This window comes from Enhydra lutris, unplaced genomic scaffold (assembly GCF_002288905.1).
Source record: "Enhydra lutris kenyoni isolate GAN:26980312 unplaced genomic scaffold, ASM228890v2 scaffoldscaffold20, whole genome shotgun sequence".
NCBI classification, from domain to species: Eukaryota; Metazoa; Chordata; class Mammalia; order Carnivora; family Mustelidae; genus Enhydra; species Enhydra lutris.
The window spans coordinates 22,379,989-22,396,966 of record NW_019154104.1 but is presented as its reverse complement, the minus strand read 5'-3'; positions in this window follow the sequence as shown (position 1 = coordinate 22,396,966).

Sequence of the window (16,978 nt, the reverse complement as noted above, 5' to 3'; positions counted from 1 at the left end):
TCTTGCATAAATGTTGCCAGGATGCTTACAGTACCACGTAGCAGTCACGGGGCCAGACCGTCACCAGCGCAGCTGCTCTCCCATCATCTAGCGAGCGCCAACAGCGGTGTATTGTGTTAGGAAGCGCGCCCCCTGGAGTTGTGTGCTGCAGGAGCCCCGCTTTTATTTTCCTCGCTTAGGTTATGTGTTGTCATTCTTATCTGCCTTCCGCACCGTCAGGAAGACAGAGCAGGGCTTTTCACCTGAGTGGCTTACTGCTCTATTTTTAGACATGTAGCCCAGTCCCTAGGGGGCTTGGCCAATACTTATTAAGTGAATGATTAAAAATGAATGATCATGAACTGTGTTTCCAACCAATTCCTGCCCTCGAAGCGCTCACAGTCTGCTATGCCAAGAAGTGTATAAACAATTAACTAAAGTATAAAAAGAAATGTCATGCCAGAGAGGGTAAAATCCATGCCAGGGAAACATTTGGGCCCTCGAGCTTGGGAAGAGAGGCAAAAGGTCACCTTAACCACAGGTGGGGTCAAGGATGCTTGCCGGGGAATAACGAAGGTCCGGACAGGTTAATAGGCCTGACAGAGGGTGGGTTGCAAAGTAGGGAGCAGGACCCTGCCGTATCCCTGGGTCTGGTGTTTCCTTCCCACACCAGCCACTAACGTATCTGTGCAGTGGTCTGGTTCTCCCACGGCTTGGAGAAGCCTCATGTCTAACTATTGCCCCTCAGGGAGGCTTCGAACCCCCTCCAGGTGTCGAGCCTCAGAATTTGGTTCACTTTTGGTGTTTTGCGCTCGTCTGCTAGGAGAGGTGGGATGTTTGGTTGGGTCCTCCCTGCCCCACTCTACCTCAAAGCACCAGCTGCTCAGACAGCCTCACAGAGCAGGTAGCAAGTCACAAGGCTGCCTGCAGAGAGGACGGGAAGGCCCCATCTCAGCAAAGCCAGACAGAGAAGGGTAGACAATGGCGGAACCAAAACCTTCCCCACAGGCAGGAATGGGGCTCATTATTTTCAGTTTAGCTTGCAGTGAAAACAATGACATAAGCTTCCCATCTGGCTTCCAAAGCACTTTGGAAATGATTCCATCACAAGTCCATTAATTTTATGGGGGCTCTAAAGACAGGGCGCTTTCCACCATTCAGGCTTTGTCACCGTATTGTCCTTCATCCCCACCGCTGCCTCATTCCTGCTTCTCTGTGCTCTCTCGCCTGTCCGCCTTCCCCTCCTGCAAACCTCTCCCTGACCAGGACCCCAGGGCCCAGCTAGCAGATACTTCCTGGGTGCCTGCTCTGCAGAAGGCCCATGCTTGGTGTTAGAGATACCAGGATGAGCCCAACCAAGGCAGAACCTCAAGGAGCTTTCTGTGACATGGGTGTGGCTCAACCCTGACACCTTCCTAAGATCCTGCTTTCTCCCTGTTCCACCTTCTACCCTCTCCCCAAACACTGGTTCTTCCTCTGATGCCCCTGTGCACCGAGCAACGATCTGAGAGTTATGTGCGTTTTTTTGTTTAATTTTTCACTCCAGGGAGATTCTATGAGTATGTCAGTCTTCTAGATAAGGAGATTAAGGCTCAAATGGGGATAGAAACTGTCCAAGGTCACGCAGCTAAGAAATGCCCAGCTGGGATGCCTCCCTGTTGCCTGCCCTCAAGATCCATCTTTCTCCTGCCATGCTGCCTCCACCAAAACTCGGCCGCTGACTGTCCACACTCAGAACAAAAAGAACGAAGAAATGTCTAGGGCTTTAGCACTCTCTCTCCCACCCCTTCCTTTGGAGAGTTAGCTTAAAAAAAAAAAAAAAAAGTGGAGTGATTTTTTTTCCCTAAAGACCAGGAATTAGAGATCAATGCCTCCTCATATTCCTGGAGTTTAAAAAACTGGATGTTTTGATCATTTCTCCACCCCCTGGAGAGTAGGAGAAACCTTTCTGACGCTACCACGTTAGCAGTCTGGTCTGATGCATGGGCTGTGGCCTCTGTCTCAGAGGTCATCCCTGGGAGGTCTGGAAACTGCACAGAGGCTGGGCTGTCTCTTCACATCTTCAGAGAGGGTTTCGACGGTCTGGGAAGGGGTCGGCACTGCCGGCCCGCTGGCAGGCTTCGCTCGTGGCCGCTTTTCACCCTGTAGTCCCCTTGGACGGGCAGGAGATGGCAAAGAGCCCCACGGAGGTTTCTGAAGGTTCACATCCAGGAAGAGGGACGGCTTTGGATGGTGACTCTTGCTCGCCATGGGATCTGTACATTGCCCATGGCTTTCAAGCGTTCTCCTAAACTAGCAGAGATCTACAGCTGGATCGGCAGCCAGATTTCGTTATTCTGGTGTTTGAGGCTGTCAAGTCTTGGCTTGATTTTTTTTTTCTGATTTCTCCACGCTCGCCCACTCCAGCCAGCTCAAACTGCCTATGCTGGGAGAACGGGGAGGAAACGAAGTCGGGGAAAAAGTCAGAACTCCCCAGATGGTCGTTTGGTGTCAGCCAGCTGTCCCACACAGTTTTGGTGCTGACTGCCTCCAGGAACACCGACTCCCTCGGTCTCTTACTTCGCTCCTTCCTCAGTCAGAGCTCCGCACAACCTCCACGCGGAGCTCTGTCTTGAAGGCTGCCTTTGTGGGGCGGTCCCCAGGCCTCCGTGAGCTGCAGCCGGAAGGGGGCACCGTGGGGCTAGGAGCATAGGGTGGTCGGGATCCCAGAAGTGTCAGGGATGCCCGCCAGCACGTGGTGAAGCTTGGGACACAGGCCAGGTGCAGGGTAAGGACCCCGGCCCCGATGGGGTCCAGTTGGAGAAAGACTGAGCAACTGGGGTGGGCTCTACATATGGGGGCTCACGTGGGATGGGGCTGAGAACAGTACCCAGCTTCGGCAGTCCGGGCAGGGATTCCTTACCCCATCCCGGGCTCGTGTTTCAGAGCAAAGGCCTCCTACTTGAGCCCTCGAAGCTGCAAGAGTAGCTAAGTGTCAGGAAAATGGAAGCTGAGCTGTCACATGTTTCCACCCAACTTCCAACAGTGCAGACCCACGATTTTGTCTGCCAAGCTACCCCCAACCCCACCGCAGTAGTAGACCCTCTCGCACGGTTGCCTTCCCCACCCAAGCATGGCTTATACAGACGGATCACTCTTTCGTAGCACATGACCTTCCCCCCTGAGCCCCAGTTAACCCGCCCAAGGGGGTCATCTGACCAAAGAGAGGCCGACCAGGCCCTTCCTAGAGATGTTCAAACTCGGAACCCATGGTGTGACTTCGGCAGAACCTGTCAAGGCCCAGGACATACCCCTGTCCCTTCACTCTCCATTCTGACTTCGCATGATGGATTTTCTTTTCTTTTCTTTTTTTAAGATTTATTTATTTGACAGGAATCACAAGTATGCAGAGAGGCAGGCAGAGAGAGAGAGAGGGAGAGAGGAGGAAGCAGGCTCCCTGCTGAGCAGAGAGCCCGATGCAGGGCTCGATCCCAGGACCCTGGGATCACGACCCGAGTCAAAGGCAGAAGCTTAACCCACTGAGCCACCCAGGCGCCCCGGATTTTCTTTAATAGATTCTCCCGCACAATCTGTTGACGAGCAGGTTCTCCAAATTGTTCATGCGCCGTTGAGAGTCTGACGCACTGGTCTCTCACTTGGGCCTGGCTCATGTTAAAAGCCAGATCAAGAAGGATTGAATCATTTTCTTCATTGGGTTTCACAGGCTTTCAGAGCGCTCCAAAGATGTTTCATTTTTGAAGTGAAATGCTTCCTTTCAACACTGCAGCTCTCTCCCAACCTCCAGAATTTCTCCTGGAATTCAGAGCTACCGAGTGGCCCTTTTTTTTGTTTGTTTGTTTGTTTATTCATTTTACAGAGATCACAAGTAGGCAGAGAGGCAGGCAGAGAGAGAGGAGGAAGCAGGCTCCCTGCTGAGCAGAGAGCCCCATGCGGGGCTCGATCCCAGGACCCTGAGATCATGACCTGAGCTGAAGGCAGAGGCTTTAACCCACTGAGCCACCCAGGTGCCCCACCGAGTGGCCCTTTTTATATTACATACCTGAGCCAAACCTTCCCTAATTTCAGTGAAACCCCTCAAGCTGGGAGTTAGGTGAACACAGAGTCAGCTGTCTTTTTAAAGAAACAGACAGATTCTGACACAGAACCATATTTCGCTATTTTTGTGCTATGCACTTATTTTATCTACTAGACTGTAAACTTTTGGAGAAGTGTCGAATGTCTTTGTTTCCCTTGGCTCCCAACACTTCATATTCAATAAATACAAGCTTGAGACAACAATGAATCATTCAATCACATTCCTTATGTTAAATATAAAATTAATGATTTAAGTATCATTAATGAAATAGATGATCCCACTAAGAAACATTTTTTAATTTAATTTTTATTTTTTAAAATATTTTTATTTATTTGACAGAGATCACAAGTAGGCAGAGGCAGGCAGAGAGAGAGAGGGGGGGGAAGCAGACTCCCTGCTAAGCAGAGAGCCCAATGTGGGGCTCGATCCCAGGACCCTAGGATCATGACCTGAGCCGAAGGCAGAGGCCTAACCCACTGAGCCACCCAGGCACCCCACTAAGAAACATTTTAAAACATACTGTTCTATATTAGAGTGGTTTTAAAATAGATCCCAATATTAATAACATTGGGCAAAACAGGTCGGTATTTTTCTTTTGCATGAGGCAGAGGCACAGAATTCCTACCACCTTGAGGGTGAGAGGAAATTGGAGGGCCCAGGCAGAGAAAAAAATGTGCTATAGATGTATTGATTCTTCTTGTGGGCTAGTGAGCTGGCTGAGGTGCGTCTTCACGTACAGATGAACACATCGGATTCTGGGGGGCTCAATGGAAGCATGAGGGGGGCAGAGATCCTTTGGTCCTGATTGCCTCTCCAGGCCTGAAGTGTTCCCAACCCTCTCCTGCTTCAGAATAGGGCCGGTGGCTAGAGGACATCGGTTGTTCTGGTCCACCCAGAATCCATTCCACCCTCTTCTGGTAACAGCACCGGGATTTACTGCTGGGGACACACCCTTCCCCCACTCTCAACACTTGTGACCTCATCCTTCTGTTCTAGAAGCGGACACGTACCCCTGTCCTGGCCAGACGGTGGGTTCTAGCTCCCTGGCCACAGTGTGGATTTAAGAGGAGCCCAACCAGTCAGCCCGGGGTGGGTGGCTGGAAGAGAGGAAAGAGGCACTCTTTTCCCACGGGCTAAGCCCAAAGATTTGGGGTGACGTGGGGAGGTGAGGGACCCTGAAGGGGGAGGTTGTGCCTGAGAATGAAATGAATGAAAATGAAACTGACCTGGGGTGGTCAAAGGAAGCCACACAAACTTTACTCAGTGGACTGCCCAAGCTGAGACATCGCCTCTTCTCAAACCAGACCGCTTTGGTCTGGTTCTCAGTGCAGCTAAGGGTCCTGCCCATGAGAACAGGGAACCAAGGGAGAGAGGACTCTGCTACTGAGTCACGCTACTCTGGTGCCAACCTGGAAGGGCTCCACTTCCGTGCCTTTCCCATTTTCTCCCCTGACAGCATCTCATACCCCGGGCAATAGTCCTTGAGAGGCTGCCTGCAAAGCCCAACACACCCAAGGGCCCTGGCTTCCCCCCGGTGTCCCACCCGCTTGTGTCAGCCTAGCTGGCAGGGGGAGGGGAGGGTTTCCTGTGAGTGCACTTAAATACGTTCAGAGCCATTTTTAGACTTTTTATTCTATAGACCAGAAAATTGCTGAAATTAGGAGACATTTGAAGCGGCTCTTCAACAAGCCAGAAGAGATTTCTGTGTGGCTCTATTTAAAAGCTCAGCAGCAGGTTGTTTGGGCTTCTGTCTTGCTGTTATGTAATAAACATAATGTAAAGCTTTGGGAGCCCCCAATACAGGTTGAGAGGGAGGAAAACAGCAGCCTCACAGGGATGCGTGCCCTGGAAATGCTTTGTAGAGGTTGGGAAGAAGGTAATAGAGCTTTCTGTGTTAAATAGTGTTAAAAATAACAGCGTGTGCGCGCAGATCTTAATTACTATGTAAATTCCCGAAGGAACCGGTAGCAAAAAAGAAAATGGAAAGGAGGTGGTTTATTCATATAAGGGGGAAATGTAATCAACAACCAAACAGAAGCTGTTTTTAAGAAGACAAAGGGACCCAGAGGTGTGGACCCATCTGTTACAGAAAGGAGACTATTAATTTTCTATGCTGTGTAGCAAATTACCATAAATTTTATGCGCTTGAGACCATGCAGATTTATGAAAACTCAGATCTGTGGATCAGACCTCCTGTCATGGTGTGGCTGTGTTCTCTGCTCTGGGTCACAGGAGGCTGAAATCAAAGTGTTGGGTGGGAGGAGCCACCTCGGAAGCATGGGGTCCTCTTCTGAGCTCACTTAGCTTTGTGCAGAATTTAGTTGCCTTTGGTTGTAGGACTGAGGTTCCCATTTTCTTGTTAGCTATCACTGGGCACTGCCCTCACCTCCTAGATGCCTCCCACATCTCCTCACTTCCACAGGTTCTCTCGCAACTTAGCTGTTATTTCCTTCAAGGCCCCAGAAAATCTCTCTCATGCTTCCAGTCTCTCCACCTTCTTCCATCTTGGACCCCTAGACCCTTTTTTAAGGAGCTCAGCTGATTAGGTCAGGCCCACCCATCTCCAGGATTGTGGGGGCAAGAATCATGGGGGCTATCTTGGAATTCTGCCTACCTCAGTGATCAAAGTTTTGTACAAAAGCAGAGCCCCCCCAACATGTAATCTTATTATGCTACTGTTATGGACTGAATGTTTATGTCTCACCAGAATTGTTAATCTGCTTTGTGATGGTATTTGGAAGAGGGGGTCTCTCAGAAGGTGATTAGGTTTACATAAGGTTGTGAGGGTGAGACTCCTGCAGTGGGATGGGCATTCTTATAAGAAGAGATGGAGAGCCCAGAGCTCTCTATCTCCACCATCTGAAGATATAAGGAGAGAGCAGCCATCTTTAAGCCAGGAAGAGGGCTTTCCACAAGGAACTGAGCTAGCCCACACCTTGATCTTGGACTCCAACCTCCAGAACTGTGAGAAATAGATGTTAGTCTGTGGTATTTATTTATAGCAGTCTGAACTGACTAAGACAGCTATAATACTGAAAGCCACATTAATTTACCTCAATATGAACCTTCAAAGCAGGCTCTCCAAAGACTGTGAAAGCATCCAGTATTTAGAGTTTTCTCATGAGCATATCCTTCCATGTACATCTCATTTGTCTGAGCTTTTATTTGTCCAACCCTTAGCTCCTATTCTCCTTTTGGCCTGGTGCTTGATCCCAGGGCCAAGTCTATTTTTCCCTTAATTCCATCCACAGTATAGAGCTGAGCCACTCACCAGAATCTGACTTGCCATCTTGTAGGTTGTCTAGAATTTCTCTCATTCACCTAAGAAGTTCCTGGCTCTTTTCTGGGTGCTCGGGAGGCCTTGTCCAATCTTGGATGCATGGCCAACTGAGTCCGACACCTTCAGTCCCAAAGCAGAGCCCAGGGAAGGAGACCATCCCCAACGCCTCTTATTCAGGGTCTTTCAGGCTCTTTTAGGCTCTTCTGGTGAAATCTTGTCTATTCACTGTTCTCCACTCTCCTGCTGAGTGGGAAAATGAGTCCCATAAGAAAGCAGTTTTGGGGCTGGGAGCCTTGCTATATCCTCATTCAGGTTAAACTTCCTTAAGTAACTGAGAACAGATTGAGTTAGATTTCTTAGGGCATTTCTCTGTGCTGAGTGCTTAACCAGGAAGAATGTTACACAGGGTACCGAGCTCAGGGCAAATAGCTGTGACCAATTCCCTAACCTCAGTCACAGAAGGGACTTGAGGGGTTGGACCTTGGGGTCCCTGGTGTCACCACAAGCTAGATCTACCTCTTCCAGAATCCTTTGCCCAACAGCAGAGCTATTGTGAAAATTTCCCTCACCCCTACCCTCGTGCCCCAAGCAAGCAAGATGTTTACTCCAGCACTGGAAGGAGGAGGGGGGTGCAGGCAGAAAGGGGAAGAATGCTAACCATAACTAACCTAAGTCAGATGGCTGGGCTGGCCACTAACCAGAGCTCTTCCTCGCCCTCTGGGGATGGCAGAAGCTAAAGTCTGGATCTCTGCATGGCACTCTGGAGGTTTAAGCTCGGATCTGAAGCTTAACCACCCCCTTCCCAGAACTATTATTTATTCCCCCCCCCGCCCCGTTAAGAGGAGGTGACTTGCCGTAGACAATAAAAAGACCTTGAGACTGACCCCTACCTACTGCCTGTCAGAACTGAAGGGGGTTCCTTAATTTCTCTCAACTTCCATTTCCTCATCTGAAAGAGTGGGGTAATTATACTTGGCTTGCAGGGTCTTTTTTGAGAATTAGAAATCATATACCTGGCACCGCGCTTGGAAACTACCACTCCCTCCAGAAAGGGTTACTACGGCTGTTCTTGTTAGCCCTGCCTCTGGGTGTAGGTTTTTCATGGCTCTGCCTCAGCTAGGCTGCGAGTTTGAGAGCAAAGATGGTGTCTGCCCTGAGGATTGCAATTCGGGTACCTGACAGAGAAGAGGCGCTGGTTTCTGAGTAAGTGTGGAGAGTCTGGAATTTGAGCAAGGGACAGCGGCCACGAGGAAATAAGCATCTACGCACAATGACTTACTCTATTTTCTGGGTCAGTGGTTCTCAAATTCTTTGTGTTCAGGACACATTCAGAGAAACAGACATATTCAGACACCCGTGAGTCAGCAATAATTGTAACTCTCTCCTTACTATTGAAGAACAGTGTCTTTCAGAATCTATGAAAGCAGTCACTGTGGGGCACCTGGGTGCCTCACTGGGATAAGGGGCTGACTCTTGATTTCGGCTCAGGTCATGGTCTTAGGGTCCTGGGATTGAACCTTGTGTGGGTCTCCACGCTCAGCACAGAGTCTGCCTGCGATTCTCTCCCTCTCCCTCTGCCCCTCCCCCAACTCGTGTGCTCTCTCATCCTCTCTCTTGAATAAATCTTTTTTTTTTTTTTTTAAGGCAATTACTGCAGCCTCACTGTTTATTGGGATGTCTTTGACCATGTGGTTGAGCGGGTAGCTGTTTACCACCCTGATCTCCCCTACTAGTGTGCCCAAGAAGAATTCTTCCATGTCCAGTTAACCACCACAACTTCTTGGTCCCTGGCTTGACAACACAGCTTCAGTGTTTTCATAGCAGTAGAGCTTGTGGCCATGGTATACCGGCCTGTCAATCTCAGGCAGGAACTTCAACATTCCCCTCGGAATCCCAGGATTGAACTTTGCAGTTGTTATTGGTTGGTAATCTCATAGGTCCTTGACATATAGTCATTTGTAAGTCATTTTGCTAAGATGTTAATTTTTAAAAATTAGTTTATTATACAAGTAATATATGAGTACATATATATATTCATATATTACTTGTATAATAAACATGTACATATATAAATGTACATATATATATATATATTTTTAATGCTCACCCAGTACAGACCCAGAGAAAAAGTTGTAGAAGTCTTCCTCTTTTTCTATCAGTCAGAATAGGTCATGTTATAGTACAGTAACATACACCACCCCAAATCTCAGTGGCCTACGGTGTATGTCTTATTCATAGTGTGTACATCTTATTCATACTGCATGTTTTCTACGAGTCCACTACAGCTGTGTTTTTTTCCTTCCTCTAGAACCAAAGCTGATGGAAAAATTAACCATCTGGAGCATTGTCCATCTCATGGCAGAAAGAAAATGACAAGGCAAATGGTGCCCTGACTTCCAGAACTCAGCACAAAACTGACCAACATCACTTCTTTGACTAAAGCAAGTAATATAGCCATTCCTAAGTTCAATGGCATGGGAATACGTCCTCCACAGAAAGGAACGTGACAGGAAAGGAACTGAAACATTTAGTGAATGAGAACACATCTCTACCATTTCCTCCTAGGATGACTTCTTTCCCAGAGGTAACCACTCTCAACAGTTCAGTCCCTTTTCTTAAATATTTGTGTGTGTGTGTGTCTCTCTCTCCATTTATTTATTTATATTTCTGTAGAAAAAGGCATATACATAAACATGGAACAGTACACATGTTGCTCTGCAACTTTCTCTGTTCACGTCCTTTTCTCAGAGACCTTTCTACGTTGGTATAGAAGTCTATCCTGCTCTTCTAACAACTACACAGCATTTCATGCCGTAATATCTTTACGTTGTTGGAGTACTTTTGGATATTTTCAAAATTGTTTGCTATTATAAATAATGCCATGATAATTACCCTCATACAGACATATATATTTATGCACACATGTATTTCTGAGTAACGGTTTTCTAGAAATAAATTGTTAGAGTAGAGCATGTGTATGTGACAACTTTAATAGGTTTGCCAATTTGCCTTGAAAAATGCCTTCACTGGGACACCTGGGTGGTTCAGTTGATTAAGCGTCTGCCTTCAGCTCAGGTCATGATCCTGGGGTCCCGGGACTGAGTCCTGCAGTGGGGTCCCTGCTCAGTAGGGAACCTGCTTCTCCCTTTCCTCCCTGCTCGAGTGCTCTCTCTCGCTATCTCTGTCACTATCTCTCTCTCTCAGATAAATAAATTAAATCTTTTTTTAAAACATGCCTTCATCAACACACATACCCATCAGCAATGTAAAAGAGCCTCATTTCCTACATCACCAACAACTTCTAATATTATCAAACTTTTTCTTTTTTTTTTTGTTGATATGGTGAGTTTTAAAAGTGGTAGTTAATTATTTTATTGTATTTAATGTGTTTCCTTCTTTACCGGTGAGGTTGAGCATTGCTTGTGTTTATTGTCTAATTTCATATTTTCTCTGTTGTGAATTGTCCATTTCCACTCTCTACCTGTCCTCTAGTGGTTGTTTTTCCCTTCACATTTGAATGAGCTATTTGATATTAACCCTTTGTCTGTACTACTGGTCGTGAATGCAAGCATTTCTCATTACCATCAGGAACTTTCCTAAAATCCAGACACTGAGCGAAATGTTACAGCAGCTTTTCTCCTATCAATTCCTCACTACCAACCAATTTCCTAAAACACAGAACAATGTCAATATGTGCAACAAATTAGCATGTCAGTTGCATGAACCATGCATAACAAATTAGCATGTCAGTTGCAGGAACTATGTGTAACAAATCAGCATGTCAGTTGCACCAAAGGTTGCTTCCTGATGATCAAACAGTGAATGACTTTTCACAGATATTTGCATGTGTGCATTCACATGGTCAGAGTATCCTCAACATCAGACTCAATCCCTTCCCTGACACCGAGTGCTTTTCACAACATCTGCATGTGATTCTGACATTCTTCCAATTATATGTGGAAAGTAACTAGAGAACTCCTCCCCACCCCTCACACACATGCCACTTTGTTTAAAATGTTATATTGAATCTAGGGGATGTACAAATAAAATTTTCTGTATTAACCTTGGTCCAGAGCACATTGTGTTGGAGAGAGATGTATGCTCTGTGAAGTCTGAGTGTCACAGATAGGGGGATTCTGCTGTGGAAAACTTGCCTGGGAGAGAGCTTGTAAGGTATGTCCCTATTTACTTCCAGTCTGGACATTCTCTTTTTAATTTTGTTTTTTGGGGTTTCCCCGACCTAGCTTTATTGAGTTGTAGTTGACATGTAACTTGAAGCTGTATAATGTGATGATTTGGCATATACATATGTTGCATAATAATCACCAGAGTTAGGGAAGCTAACACATCCTTCACTTCACATAATTTCTTTGTGTGTGTGTGTGTGTGTGTGTGTGTGTGTGTATGTGTGGTGAGAACATTTGAGATCTACTCTCAGCAACTGTCAAGGATACAACACAGTATTGTTAACTACAGTTGCCTTGCTGTATATTAGATCCTCAGAACTTACTCAGCTGGTAACTGGGAGTTTACCATCAGGAACTTTTGACCAACATCTCCCCATATCTTTCCCTGTCCCTAGCAACCGCCATTCTATTGTCTGTTTCTGCGAGGTTGGCTTTTTAGATTACACATACAAGTGAGATCATCCAGTGTTTGTCTTTCCTTGTCTGACTTAACTTCGCTTAGTATATCTACTGCCCTCAGGGTCCAGCCATGGTGTCATGAATGGCAGGTTTTTCTACTTTTTGTGGCTGAATAATATTCCAGTGTGTATGTGTGTTTGTGTACACCATAGCTTTTTTATTCATTCATCTGTCGATGGACATTTAGGTTGCTTCCATGTCTTGGTTATTGTCAGTAACGTTGCAGTGAACATAGGGGTGCACATATCTTTTCAAATTAGTGTTTTTCTATTCTTTGGGTAAATTCCCGGTAGTGGAATCACTGGATCATACAGTAGTTCTTTTTTTAACTTTCAGGGAACTCTACATTTTCCATAGTGGTGGCACAGTTGTTTATAATTTTGTTCATGGCGTCTCTTTTAGTTGCAAGATTTGTCATTTTCATGCAGTCGAATTTGTCAGTTATCTTGTTTCAGGTTTAAGGATTTAGAGTCTTGTTTTAAGTGACTTTCCCTATCTCCAGTTCTTTTTAAAGTCCAGTTCTTTTTAAAAACAATGTATGTATATACATATATTTTAAGATTGTTAATTTTATGTTTGGTTCTTTAACCACAAGGAATTAATTATTGGGTAAGATAGAGATAAGATAGTGGAGTCTACCTTTCCTCTGACCCCAAAGCAGGCAGCATATCAACCCAACACCTTTTTCCAACTGGTTTGAAATATACCATAAATTAAATTCTCAGCGTTTAAAAATATGTATTCTCTATCTTCAGGCATCCAACTTTGCAGGGCTGCTGGTGTACAGGGACGCACATCTCGGGAGCATGGTACTAAGGACCAGTATCCATGTATCAACACGGGCATTCTCTGTCATTGTAATGATTGTCCCACAGATAAACGCTTTATGTGACAAACTATTCTGAGATCAAGGCAGCTGTTGGTGACGCATGTCGAGGGATCTAGGTGAAATGTTGATTACAAATAACTGGGTTCCTATTGAAATAAAATTATGACAGTTTTTAAGGGGTCATTTTACCTTTTCAGTTATCCTTTAATGCACTTTCCTTAGGACTCTTATAGATCTGACGATGTTCAAGAAATCAGGGATTTGGTAACTCTAGTGCGAGTCCCTGGAAGCATTCACGGTCTACTGTGCTGTGAGTTTTCTGGGTCCTGGAGATTGTCCTGCAGCTGTTCCCACCTCCGAGGTGGTTAGGGGTGAGACTTCTCCAGGTGTTTCCATCCCACTTGTTTTATGAAAGAGGAGGCTGTGCTCTTGACCTCCATCCCTTTCTCTCCCCACCAGTCACTGCTCATCCCATGGCAACCTGAGCATCCCTTCTCCACACCTCTGAAAGGCCACCTGCGGGTCTAGTCAGAGAAGTTTGAAGAGGCCAGAGTCGGGGTAGTAGAGTACAGGAGTGTTCAGATGATGGCTGACATCTCTCTCTCCCTCTCTCTTTCTTACACACACACACACACACACACACACACACACACACACCCTGAGTGAAAATTAGGTGACACCTTAGAACAAGAAGGCCAGCCTGGGCTGAGAAGACAGTCTGAAAGCCTCATGAGGAGTTTTGAGAAAGCTTTAGCCTCTTGGTGGCTGCCAATCCGGGCCAGGCATCTCCTGACCATGGGCTGCCCCCCAGCTGGCCTTGTAGGTATCCTCCTCATTTCTTCAGGGGGCTTCACCCGCTGAGACCAAGGCCTTGTGCCCCCGCCAGGGCTACTCAAACTTCCTGTCAGCCACACCAAGCCGCTTGAAGCCTCACTCCAAAGCCTGGAGAGACACAGCCCGTCCTACCTTAGGCAAATGTGGTATTTCTCAGTTGTCCCTAGCTTTATCTTTGAAACAGAAGCAAAATTTGTGTTTCACATCATGGATCTGTGCTTATTTTGATATAAAAAAATGCATGTTCAATTTCATGCCTAACCCTCCCACCCTCCCTCCCAGTAGGTCCCAGTATAAAATCCGAAACTGCTCTCTGCTTCACAGCACTCATTACAGTTGTAATTAATTCGTGTTTGCCCGATAATTTAGCTGCTTTCCTTCCCACTGGACTGTTAGCTCCCAGAGGGGTGTACTACGTCTTCCTTAGTCCCTGCATTCTCAGGGGCTCACTAGTGTCTGTCGGGGGCTGTGGCTTTTAGTCTCCGCAGTGAGAGCCTTCTTCTTATGAGGCTGACATGGGGATTCCAGTCCTCGTGGAGGTCAAGTATCTGTGCTTCCTTTTACAAGCAGAAATGCCTGGAGAGTGGCCTCACAAAGGGGTCCTTGTGTACCAAGGGCCCAGGTGAGAGGCATGATCTGTCGTTGCTGGGGACGGTGTCACAGCTCCTGGCGCTCCCCTGGGGCAGCGAGGTGATGACATCACCTGAGAGCACATACAAAAAGCACCTATTCTGTAAAGGTCTCTAAGGAGAATTACTTTCAGCTCATTCTTGCTGTACTGGGCGCATAACATCATAAGTCATGGCTTCCTGGATTCAGTTCAAGGGCATCGATGATTTGGTAGTTATTTGATTTATAGAAGTTTTCCCAAGTCAGAGAGGAAATTGAAGTGTGTTTTGCTGAGGGTAGGAAAACAACTCAATTTGGAAGAGGAGCTGATATCTCAAATAAGCAATTGTAAATTATGTCAATTTCCCTCACCTTTGGGTCTAATCCTGCTGTCTCCTACACGATGTCAGTGACAACCTTTCTTAGCATTCCCGATACCCACAGAGCAGCAGTCAGAAGATTTATGGGTTAAAAAAAATGCAAATTCCTTAAAACAGCCAAGTGCTGTCTCCGAGTTTCATGCAAAGATGTGGTTAACAGCATTTGAAGACAACACTAAATAAAAATAGTAAGAAAAAAAAAAGAAAAAAATAGTAAGAAATCTGAATTGTGGAATAATTATTACTGTAATTACTTGCATTTATTGGACATTGTTACCTGGCAGATACTGGGCCGAGTTCTTTACATGGATTGGCTTGTTCCATAGCTACCATTCAAGGAGGGAGAATTATTATGCCCATTTCCCAGATGAAGAAACGGATCTCTGGAGAGAGTATGTAACTTTCCCAAGATCTTGCCTAGTGGAAAAGAGAGTCAGAGCTTGGAGGCTGGTTCACATCATTTTCTGGTCCGGGCTCTTAGCACTGACCATGAATAAGCAATTAACATTTGTGTTTGAGAAAGAAACAAACTTCGGTCATGCTGAGTACCAGTGGCTGGTGAACTTGTGTTGTTCACTTCGGGGCCGAACAGATTTGTTTCCCTTGACAAAGACGTAAAGATCCTTTGGAAGCGGCGCATTTATGAACTCTTAGGTGATTGAAAATCTGTTGTTCTCTTCCCTTAAAAATGTTAAGCATTGCCTCTCCTCTGCAAACCCATTACAATCTAACAAAATTTTTGCGAGTTTGGCCCATGGCGAAATTCCAGCAAGACGCCTGTTTCGGTTTGGCCAATCATCAGAGAGTTCTGACCAGCGGTGGTCTTTTGAACGGTAGGCTGACATTCACCACCTCTGCTGAACGTCTCTCTGAGAGCAGGGATCCCCAGGGTTTCTTTGAGTCACTGGAGTTGGTTGGAGTTTGTAGACGCTTCAAGTTACCTTTACCGAGTACTTGTGCAGGTGCATTTTGGAATGGTATGACCCTCTCCCTACAGCCGTTGACCTTTCTGTCCATCCGGGTCCACAACCATCCCCCTCTTCGGGAAACATTTTCAATCCCCTTCTGTCCAATGCAACAGGGATAGACAGAGCAGACACTATCTGCCCAATGTTGTGCTACTCCAGGCTGGGGGAGGAGACTCTCTATAAAATATTAATGTATTAATAAAAGCTGACATTTATTGACTGCTTCTCATGAAGCAGGACTTCATTTTACCCTCGCAGTCATTTTTCAGAGTGGTGGAGCCCCAGGTCCCAGTAGCAGACTGATGAGATCCCGGGTGATTGCAAATCTGACATCACAGTCTGAGATCTTAACCCCTATTTCTTTGGTACCATTGCAGTGAATTTCAGGCAGTCTGAAGACAAGGAAGGGACTAGTCCCGGAAGAGTCCAGGGAAGGAGTGGAAATTGAGCTGGATTTAAAGGATTGCATTGGAAAGATTGGAAAGGTTTGCCCTGGGGTGGAGTCGGGGCAGAAAAACAGGCTCTCTTGTTTTTGTTCTCCCTATAGAGCAATGGAAAAGGTGAATTAGAGCACTTTGTGGTTGGCATTACCAATTAATTTTAAAATAAACACCCGCCTTGTCATTTGAACTTAATCTTATTATACAGCAGATCTCTTCAGATTTCTTTTGTTTGTGCAGATTTTGCAGGCAGGGGTTTTAAATCAATCAAAGAGTGTCTGGGCTGAAAGGAATTATTTTTTGTGTGCATTAAAATAATTGGTCCAGTTCCTCTCTGAAGCAATAAGTGAAACATCTCTAATTCCTGTCTTAGAGGAAAAGTAATACTGTATGGGGCAAAAAGCATTCACCTAACTACCTCTCTTTTATTTCTAGAACATGGTATGATGTCCGGGAAAATGAATTTACACTGTCTGGAGGAAGAGCTGAGATCAGCATATGTAGCCTGAACTTAGCACAGATACCGTGGTCCTTGACAGTCATGCTTAATTTGCATGATAAGTGAGCAAAGTTTTCCAATAACAGAGAGGGAACAGACTGAGAAACAAGTTTGAACTTATATACCCTGCACGCGATGTCAGGATACCTCACTGTCCTCTTTTCTTCCACTTTGTGTCATCCCGCCATAAAAGTGCCTCATATAAAATATTCTTCCTGAGGTATCTGGACTTTGTTTCCAAGTCATTTCATTTCCCCCTGGTTGTTGACTCTGTGTCCTTGTCTATAAATCATCGACCTCCTTCACGGTTTCAATCTTCTTGTCTTTTTTGCAGAAAGTAATTTTTTCAAAGACATATTTCAATACATATAAGGGGGAAATTACCTGACTTTGATTTAGCATCTGCAAAGGAGCTTTGGTGTGTTTCCGAGAAAGCTAG